At 47.1% G+C, this 9761-nt stretch overlaps 1 pseudogene; it reads left to right on the plus strand.

Annotated features, from left to right (window-relative positions):
* Positions 1-7263: 7263 nt before the first annotated feature.
* LOC126779406 (uncharacterized) lies at positions 7264-9487 on the plus strand (annotated as a pseudogene).
* The last annotated feature ends 274 nt before the right edge of the window (positions 9488-9761 follow it).

Consider the following 9761-nt stretch of genomic DNA (forward strand, 5'->3'; position numbering starts at 1 on the left):
TGGGTAACTCGGTCATCCTAGCTGGGGACATCAATAGCAAACATTCTCGTTGGCACTTACGCAAAGCCAACAACAACGGTTACGTTCTCTACCGCCTCTCCACTCTCGCTAGATACAATTTTGAAATAATAGCCCCCCTTACCCCGACACGCTTTCCGCCTATTAATAGGCCTAGAGATAAACCTAATATACTCGATATTGCGTTATTGAAAGACCCTACAGTGGCCCTACAGTTACGCTTAATCGATACGCTTGCAGAGTTAGACTCAGATCACTGCCCTGTTTTAATACAACTAGGACCCGTGTCAGAGCGACCCACTCAGATTAAAACGGTCATCGATTGGAAGAAACTAGACGAGCGATTCCGATCGGATGATCCCTCTTCCTTAGACGCCATTCCCGACGTCATAGACACGATAGATGTTGCTAAAACGGCCTCATTAGAAGTCTCCAACTACATCAATACCACTCTCGAAAGCTGCTCAAGGGAGGTCCCGGTACAACCGAACGGTCGCTGGGCCCTCCCGGCAGACCTTAGAGACTTACTCAAGCGCCGGAACGCAGCTAATAAGAGCCCACGACGCCTACCCGACTGACAACAACAAAAGATTGCTCTGGCGCCTGCAGAGAGAGGTTAAAACTCAGCAGTACTCGGCAGTAAACTGCAGAACTCGGAGGTGAACGATGGGATAAGAAGGTGAGTGAGCTAACACCGTCTCACACGGCCTTCTGGTCCCTCTCTCGATCACTACGGAACGACACGGTGGCAGTGATGCCACCCTCAGTGCGTTCCGATCAGTCGTTAGCCTTCGATGACATCGATAAGGCCGAATGCTTAGCGGACTGTATAGAGAGCCAGTGCTCTCTTAACACTCAACACTGCGACCTCGAACACCAAGAGATGGTGGACGCGAGCGTCGATAGCTTCCTCAGCACACCCCCTCGCGATCAACCGCTCACTCCGACGACAACAGATGAGGTCGAAACGATAGTTAAAGATCTACATTCCAAGAAGGCCCCCGGGCCGGACAGAATATCAAACAAGGTAATTAGGTTAACCTACACCGTCTTATATATATAATATATCGAATCGAATATATATATTGAGGGTATTCTCTGAATATTCTCGTATTATATTCGCTGAGATAATTGTGTATATAAGTCGTGCCATCTCTCCTTTTGGACATCCCCCGCTCCCCTCAACGACCCCCTCCGGTGCCAGTTGTACTCGCCGCGTCCTCCGACGTCGGCTTGAGGAAACGGCCGGTGCTAGTTGCCAGGAGTCTGCCTGCTCAGAGAAGAGAAGCGCACGAGTGGATCCTGCACTTTTATGGTAACCAAAAAATCCTGCAGGATCAATACAATATCGGACAGCTGAAGACCATAATTACCGGTGTGCGCGGACCGAACTTCCGCTCGCGGGCGCTTAGTTGGGCCTCCCCTAGAGGTCTCACCTGGCTTGGTTGCACGCGCTGAGGTCGTGGTGCCCGTGCATATCCACGAGAGCAGCAATCCGACACCACCATCATGTCTGAAGGGGGGGGAGCCCCCCCCTTAGACCAACGCAAGCGTGGCCGAGGCAGGTCCGGCATCGCGCGGTCAGTTGTTCGAAGAGACATCTTCGACAACTCGACCGTGCCTGTCACCCTCACCCCCGCCGCCGCCCCACGTATTCACATACTGCATGCGGAAACCGGAGGAGAAGAAGTTCACCGGGCTGCTGAAGCAGACTTCGCTGCCACTGTAGCTGTGCCTACAGCAGGCACGGAAGGAGCCAAGCGCCCGAGACCGGACTCTTCTGCGGAGTCTATAGAAGGGGAAGACAAGCGCCCCAAGACCGACGTCTCCACTGCATCACCGCCGTACGGATCGCCGCGGGATTCGGCATCTTCATCGCGCGCGGCATCGCCTACAACGGGCGAAGCAAGCGCAGAAGGACGGCCAAGGGAATTACCACCGCCGCGATCCCCCTCCCCGATGGAAGGGGGGTCGCAAGACACCTGGCCGCGAGACTCGACGAGCTACGCGGCCCTGCCATCGACGGTCGAGGAGAGGACAGCCTCCCGTCCCACTTCACCGCAACCGGGGCCGTCAGGGGTCTCCTATGCGGCGGCCGCTGCCGCTCCAGCGTCGCCCAGGAGTCGGGCCCCTGCACCGGTACCAGCCCCAAGAACGTCGCCTCGTTCCAGCTACCCGCCGATTACGGCGGAACGCTTACCGAACTGGACGAGGCACTTTGAGGTGCTGAAGAGCAAACTTGGACACGCCCCGAACGCACACCCTTTGGGAAAGGGAGTGCGCTTCTTGCCCGGATCCGCGGAGGAGTTTCGGGTCATTCAGCGCCATCTGACTGAGGCTATGAACCAGGATAAGACTATATCCTGGTTCTGCTATAGCCCAGCCGCGGAACTGCCAACCAAGGTGGCCATTAGGGGGCTGCCACTCGACACACCCCCGGAAGAGGTGATCGCCGCCCTGCGTAGTCTAGGGTTCCCTGCGCAGAGCGCGAAGGCGATCCCAGGCGGAAGAGGTCGACATGGGTGCACCTATTTCGTCCAGCTGGTGCACCTGAAGGAGCAGGAGCTCATAAGTTTATATAGAACAACTGAGCTCCTGTGCATGCCCGGCCTGCTGATCGAGGCCTGGAGAGGCGCGAAGAGCCCACCTCAATGCCACCGCTGTCAGGCACTCCTCGTTTTTTTCCTTCCTCGGCACAGGTTTGGCCACTCCTCGGCCAATTGCCACAGGCAACAGAAGTGTGTTCGTTGCGCCGGCGAACACCTGGCACGGGACTGCCCGAGACCAATTACAGAACCACCAACGTGCGCAAACTGTGCAAAGGCGCACACAGCAAAGGACCGGAGGTGCCCGGTCTTCAAAAAAGAAGCACGAAGGAGGGACATTAACGTGCCCGCCCCTCGCCCGAACGGACCAAGAGCACAGCCAAAGGGGGACAGGGAGCGTGTCCCCCCGGTAGCACCTAAGCAGGTGGTCGGTCGCCCTATCGTCAGAACCCAGAGCGACGATAGTAGTCGACCAGCGAACAAAGCGGCCACCTCCTGTGAAGAAAGCCACGGAGGTGCGAGCTAAGCTTGCGCCCCCAACAACTCTGGCGCCTCCAGCCAACCAGCCGACGGCCAGGGACCAACCCCTAAAGGCGCCTAGAAAAAAGAGGAAGAAGAAGAGGGCAGCTAGGCCACCCAGGACTGAGCCTGCGGCGGTATCGACGCCGCAGCCCAGGAAGGCAGCGACGGAGCCAAAGTCCGCTCCGGCTGCCGCCACGCGGCCGGTGGTGAGGCAAGAAATGCCTCTCCCTGTGCAGATGACAACCTCGGCCAGTGCGAAAGGCCCGGACACCACCATCATCGTCCGGGTCTTCATGGAGGCACTGACAGCGATCCTGGTCGCCTATACACAAGGCCAGGACATTATACCTGCCATCTCAGCTGGAATAGCCGCTCTTGCGAAGCTTAATTCCAGCTGAGAATACTCTACTGGAACCCAGGTGGCATACGTGGCCATATCCGGAAGCTGACCCTACTCGCCCAGTCGCAGGATATTCACGTAATCCTCCTGGGCGAGACGAAGCTCTCGGCCGAAATCGAGCTCCGAATCCCGAACTTCTTCGTGTATCGGCGAGATGAAGTCTCTCCCCGGGGCTGCCCATTCAGAGGAACTGCAGCCCTGGTGAGGAGAGATATCATACACGAAGAACTTGCACATGCACCGTTTGTGAGCCTACGTACGCAGGGGGTGCGTGCGTTCCCGGAACAATGAAAGGAGACCATAGTGATAGGCATTCATAAGCCCGGTAAGCCATATAACTTACCATCTAGCTATCGCCCTATAAGCCTCCTTAACTCGATGGCTAAAATTTACGAACGTATCATTCTAGTACGACTCAAAGTCTTTGTTAAGGCAAATAACCTAATTAGAGACGAGCAGTTCGGATTCCAACCTGGGCACTCGAGTGTCCATCAAGTGCACCGCTTAACGGAGCACATATACTCAGATTATACCCGCACTCGACTATGTAAAAGTACGGGTGCTATATTTCTAGACGTAGCAAAGGCATTCAATAAGATCTGGCACAACGGGCTTATTTATAAGCTCCGCGACGCAGGCTTACCTGACACGCTCGTACACATCATACGAGACTACCTATCGAATCGTTCCTTCCGCTACAGAGTGGAAGGCGCTCTGTCATCCACTCGTCCCATTCGAGCCGGAGTACCACAAGGCTCAGTACTCTCTCCCATCCTATTCTCCTTGTACACCTCGGATATCCCGAGAACAAGAGACACATCAACCGAACTAGCCCTATTCGCGGATGATACCGCTATATATACGACGTGCCGTAGCCCCGCCGTCACCAAGACACGTCTTCAATCCGCAGTCAACACACTAGGTGTGTGGTTCCGGAAATGGAAAATCGATGTCAATCCCGAGAAAAGTGCAGCAGTGTACTTTTCTCGGGATGTCTTAAGCAGATTATACCCGATGTTATGTAAGAATAGTAAATTGAGCCTTATACATAAGGTTACAATATAAAAAACTTGCATACGCCCCATACTAACCTACGCTAGTGTTGTGTTCGCTCACTCGAGCCCTCAGAACTTAGCTAGGTTACAAGCAATACAAAATCGATTTCTACGCATTGCCTCGGGCTGCCCGTGGTATATGCGTAACATAGATCTACATAAAAATTTCAAAATAGAATCAATAGCCAGACTATTCAAAGAAGACTATAAGATATTTTGATAAAGCGTCGCAACACGCTAACCCGCTCATCTCTAAGGCGTGCATGTATAGCCCCTTAGAGCTACCTAAATCGACCCGTAGGCGACCTAAGCACGTCCTACTCGATCCCGTCGATAGATTCACCGCTGCCAACATGCACTTGTTAGGGAACACAAATAACACACACCGACCCCGCCGACGGGGTGGACGACCCTCTTACGTTACGTCCCGTCAACGCTTAGGCGTATGACGGCGCTTGTAATGCACACGTCCCTCCTTCCCGATTTCAACGGAGTCCTAAGCCGAGGTCCGGCCTTACTGGAGGCACCCTTAGGACGACCGTCTCTCTTGAGCCCTGAGTGGCTCCCAACATCCGGCTGAGTTCAACTCGCCCATCCCGCCCGGTGACGCTGTAGAGGCCAGTAAGGCCAACAGTAATACACAAACCGAAAAAAAAACAGGATGCAATTAACGCCTTTGAGCTGGGTTTGCAATGGGAAGGGAATGGTGCAGTCTATAACGAACTTCTACTTTTGAGAAGACTGAGGGACAAAGCTTTAATCTCGCGTTTCAACAATGTTAAACTAAAAAAATTGATAAATATTTTCATGCTTCTTAAATTGATTGATTCATAATTTTTGATTATTTTATTATGTACATTTGTTTGTTCACAATTATTTCCTAATGTAAAGTTATTGCATATTTTTTGTAAGTTCTATAGCATTAAGGACGTTAATTTTATAATAAAATGTAAGCTCCCTATTGTGTTGTTTAATTTACTAAATTTGACATTTATAATGAAGTATGATTTGTACTTCAGAGTACATATATATAACATATAGAATCTTATCATTGGATCTGGAATTTGTCGGATTACAAGATACCCTTTTATAAAAAAATCCGAACATTAGGGGGTCTTAAGCAGTACTCTATAATCCGACAAATTCGATAGTCCGACACTGCCCTGCAAAATGTTTGTCGGATTACCGGGGGTCCACTGTACTTTTTTTTCGAAAAATTATTATTTCAAAGAAATTGAAACGTTTATGATGATGATGGCGAAGGTACCGAAAAGCCCACGACCTAACTGTTATTTCGTGTCTAACGAAGAAGGTAAGACAATTGAATTATAAACATGTGCATAGAACTCCCGACAGTCATCAATTTATATAAAAACCAGTGCATTTATTTCCGCCTTTCCGCTCGCTCAAATTAGTCCAAGGCGGTTTTGGTTTAAGCCCCAACGCATTGCAATGTTAACAAACAATGTTGCTCATCGTTACGAAGTGGACTGATAGATTTGTAGCATACAACCATAATCAACTATTTGATTGTAAGTGAATGTTCATTGCTACATTTGGCAAAAAGTAAAGTAGTGGATATTTATTTTTGAAGTGTGCGATTTATGATTAGTTTTTAGTGAAGTAGGATAGTGTAGTGTATTGCAAGTAAGTGGTTATTGTTTTCCTACATTTATGCTATTTTCTTAAACCTCTGTTACCACAGTAACAGAGACACATTTTTCATAAAGGGATACATTTAGAATAACACAACTCCCTGCTTCCAAGCAGGGAGAAATTCCTGAACTAATTTGGGGCCACTAAGGCCACCAACAATACTCTTTATCCCCTGGCGGGCCTTCTAAAGTACCTTCAAACATATTTCTCCGAAATTCTTGCCCGCTATACCAAGGCAAGCGCCCCCGTTGTCCTTCTGGACCAACCAGCTACTCCTGACTGTCTCCGATCATCATCACCCGCACCAACTACTTCCTCGGAGATAAAAGTAGTATCTTCGTCAGAAGATGACGGTTTCGAGATCGACAAAAAACCAAAAAAATCTACCAAGCGAAAGGCAGTCGCCCGGACGGCGTCCCCGCCACCCAAAAGGGTGCAGCAGGGAAAGAGTGTACAGGTTATACAGAATAGATTCTTATGCATGACCTCGGGCTGTCCGTGGTACATGTGTAATGTAGACCTACATAAAGACTTCCAACTTAATTCCATCTTCAAAGTAATGCAGGATCTTATAAAATATTTCGAGAAAGCCGCCAGGCAATCGAACCCTCTCATTCAAAATACATGCAAGTAGAGCCCTCAGTGGTCTTTCTTTTCGATCCATAGGCGTCCTAAAGACGTCCTTATTGCCCCCGATGATAAGATTACATTGGCCAATATCAACACGATAGGTTACAGAGTAAACACACACTTACCCCGCAGGAGGGGCCGAAGTCCCTCTTTAAGGCTGCCTGTCCACCGGAGCGGAGCGAGGCAGCGGAGCGGAGAAACGGATAAATATTAACCAATAAGATTGCACAAAATCTCCGCTCCTCTTTAGTGGACAGGGAATTGCGAACTAGTTTAAAAATTCATACAAAACCGGTAAGCGGAGCGGAGATGCGGAGTAGGGTGGCGGAGCGGGGAAGCGGAGCGGGGAAGCGAGTGCGGGCTGCGCTCGCGCCCCGCAGTGTGCCAGCGACCAGAGTAGTCTGACTAGTGCATTTGTGGACGACGTAGTGAAGAAATGGATGAAAAACTTATCGATGGTGTGAAAAAGTTTCTGTGCATTTGGAACACGTCTTCAGAATTTTACAAATGCAATGAAACAAAAGATGCTGCGTGGAACCAAATAATCGTTGAAACAAAAATATCGCATGGTAAGTAATATTATAAATCTTTATTCTATAATACCCTCTAGTAGGCGTATGTTCATATATTTTTTCGATCATTTAAACAAAAGATGCTCAGTGCCATACAAGTCGAGTTAAAATATGATGCTAACTAAACTATAATTTTTTTTTATTTAACAGAAGAATACCTAAATAATATCCGATACCTAAACCATATTACTGATTAGAGATTCAAAATTCTAGAATCATGTCATGGAACCTTCCCCTGATTATTGAAGTATGAACAATACATTTCGCGAACTTCATATCCATCGTTACTAGAATGTTGTGTTTCTGTAATATCATCAACTGATAATAATGTTTGCTCCATGTTACTTTCAATATTGTTTATATAATCTGGTTGTCTTTGAATTAAAAAATTGTGCAAAACACATGTTGCTTTTATTGCCTTGTCAACTGTTTCTATTTTGCATTCGAAGTCTTTACGATACACGTACCATTTTCTCGTCAATACACCGAAAGTTGCCTCAACAATGCGACGTGCTCTAGATAATCGGTAATTAAATATTTTTCTTTCTGTGTTTAGTCTATCACGTGGGTATGGCCTCATAAAATTTTCCATTAATGGGAAAGCTTCGTCTCCTATGAATACGAACGGCATTTTTGCGCCGCCTTGATACAATGGTGCCGGCGCAGGTAAATTTAATCTCTTCTCTTTTAGACTCTTCCCGAAAACGCTGTTATCAAAAATTCCTGCGTCAGAAAATCTCCCCATAGAGCCCACATCAATCATAATGATTTTTCTTCTGGCAGCAGCTAAACACATCAATACTACAGAAAATCTCTTTTTGTAGTTGAAAAACGAGGACCCAGTTTTCGAGGGAGCCTTGATGTATACGTGCTTGCCATCAAGAGCACCTGTACAATTTTTAAATTGCCATAGTCCATCAAAATCTTTTGCGATTTCTTTCCAGTCGTTTCGGTTGGTTGCGGCATAACAAGAGGTTGCAATACATTCCATAAAGCATCACAAACCTCATCAACTATTCTCGATACACTTTTCAATCCAATTTTAAAATTCTCTCCCCTCGTTGTAAATGACTGACCGGTTGCTAAATACCTGAAAAAAAAAAACCTATTTAATTATACGTAACGTATGTGCATCTATTATTATTTTTTATAAATAGACCATAGAATACATTGTGTATGTTAACTGTTTCAGTGAAAACTGCAAAATCGCGATGGAAACAACTAAGAGATAACCATCGAGATGCCTTAAAAAGACAAAATGCAACACGGAGTGGACAGGCTAGAAAACAACAAAAAGAATGGAAATATCAGAAAGCCATGTCGTTTCTGTTGCCTTACATGTGCAACAGAGACCGGTCATCAAATTTTGCGCCCTTGGACGATTCAGCAAGCGAAACTTCAAATCCACCAAATACCATTGATGAGAGTTCACGGGATTCATGCAATTTGTTGCCGTCAAATTCAAATAGTCTTCCTTCTGTTGGTGTTCCTAATAATTCAACAGCTCTTGAGCCTCTCCCGTCCACATTCAAAAAAAGAAAGAATGATGAAATTCTAGATCTATTGAAAAGAAATCAAGAACGCCGTGAACTATTAGAACGAGAACGGATAGAACTTAAAAATATGATGTCAGCCAGTAATAAATACGATGAAATAGACTTATTTTTTTAAAATTTGACTGCGTCGACGAAAAAACTACCGTATTATTTACAACTTCAAATTAAAAAATCCTGCTTTAATGCGGTAATATTAGCTGAAGAAAGTAATCTTCAAAATAATTGGTATTCTCCAAATAATTATGGTTATTCTACAGGATCAACACCTACTCCCGAAAATGTTAACACTAGTGTCGATACTCCTACTGCTCCAAATGATATCGAAACTAGTATCGATACTCCTAGTGCTCCAAATAATATCAACACTAGTAGCAATACTCCTAGTGCTCTAATTAATATCAACACTAGTACTGATACTCCTAGCGCTTCACAAATTCAAACAATCCAGGACATAGACACATCTGTATTAGAGCGAACCTCCTCTTCCTCCAGTCCTTCTAAACCCTCAAGAATTCTGGCCTACAGGATATGATATAAACGCGTTTGAACACGACGTTCACCAGGTCAAGAATTTTATCTCCTTTGTCGCACGCAAGGAGATTAAGATGATGCGTGAAGGTGCTATAATTGACTACGAATCCGCTGGACACCAACGAGTTCTGGTCAGTAATTCAGCAATTGGCCTTCGCAACCCAGACCGGCTCTTCCAAAATCAATGGGCCAATGAAGACCTACCACAAGGAGATTTAGATGCGTTCTGGACACCAGTGACGCTTAGAACACAAGACATCTTCATGGGGGTTTTG

Source organism: Nymphalis io, chromosome 29, assembly GCF_905147045.1.
Source record: "Nymphalis io chromosome 29, ilAglIoxx1.1, whole genome shotgun sequence".
NCBI lineage: Eukaryota > Metazoa > Arthropoda > Insecta > Lepidoptera > Nymphalidae > Nymphalis > Nymphalis io.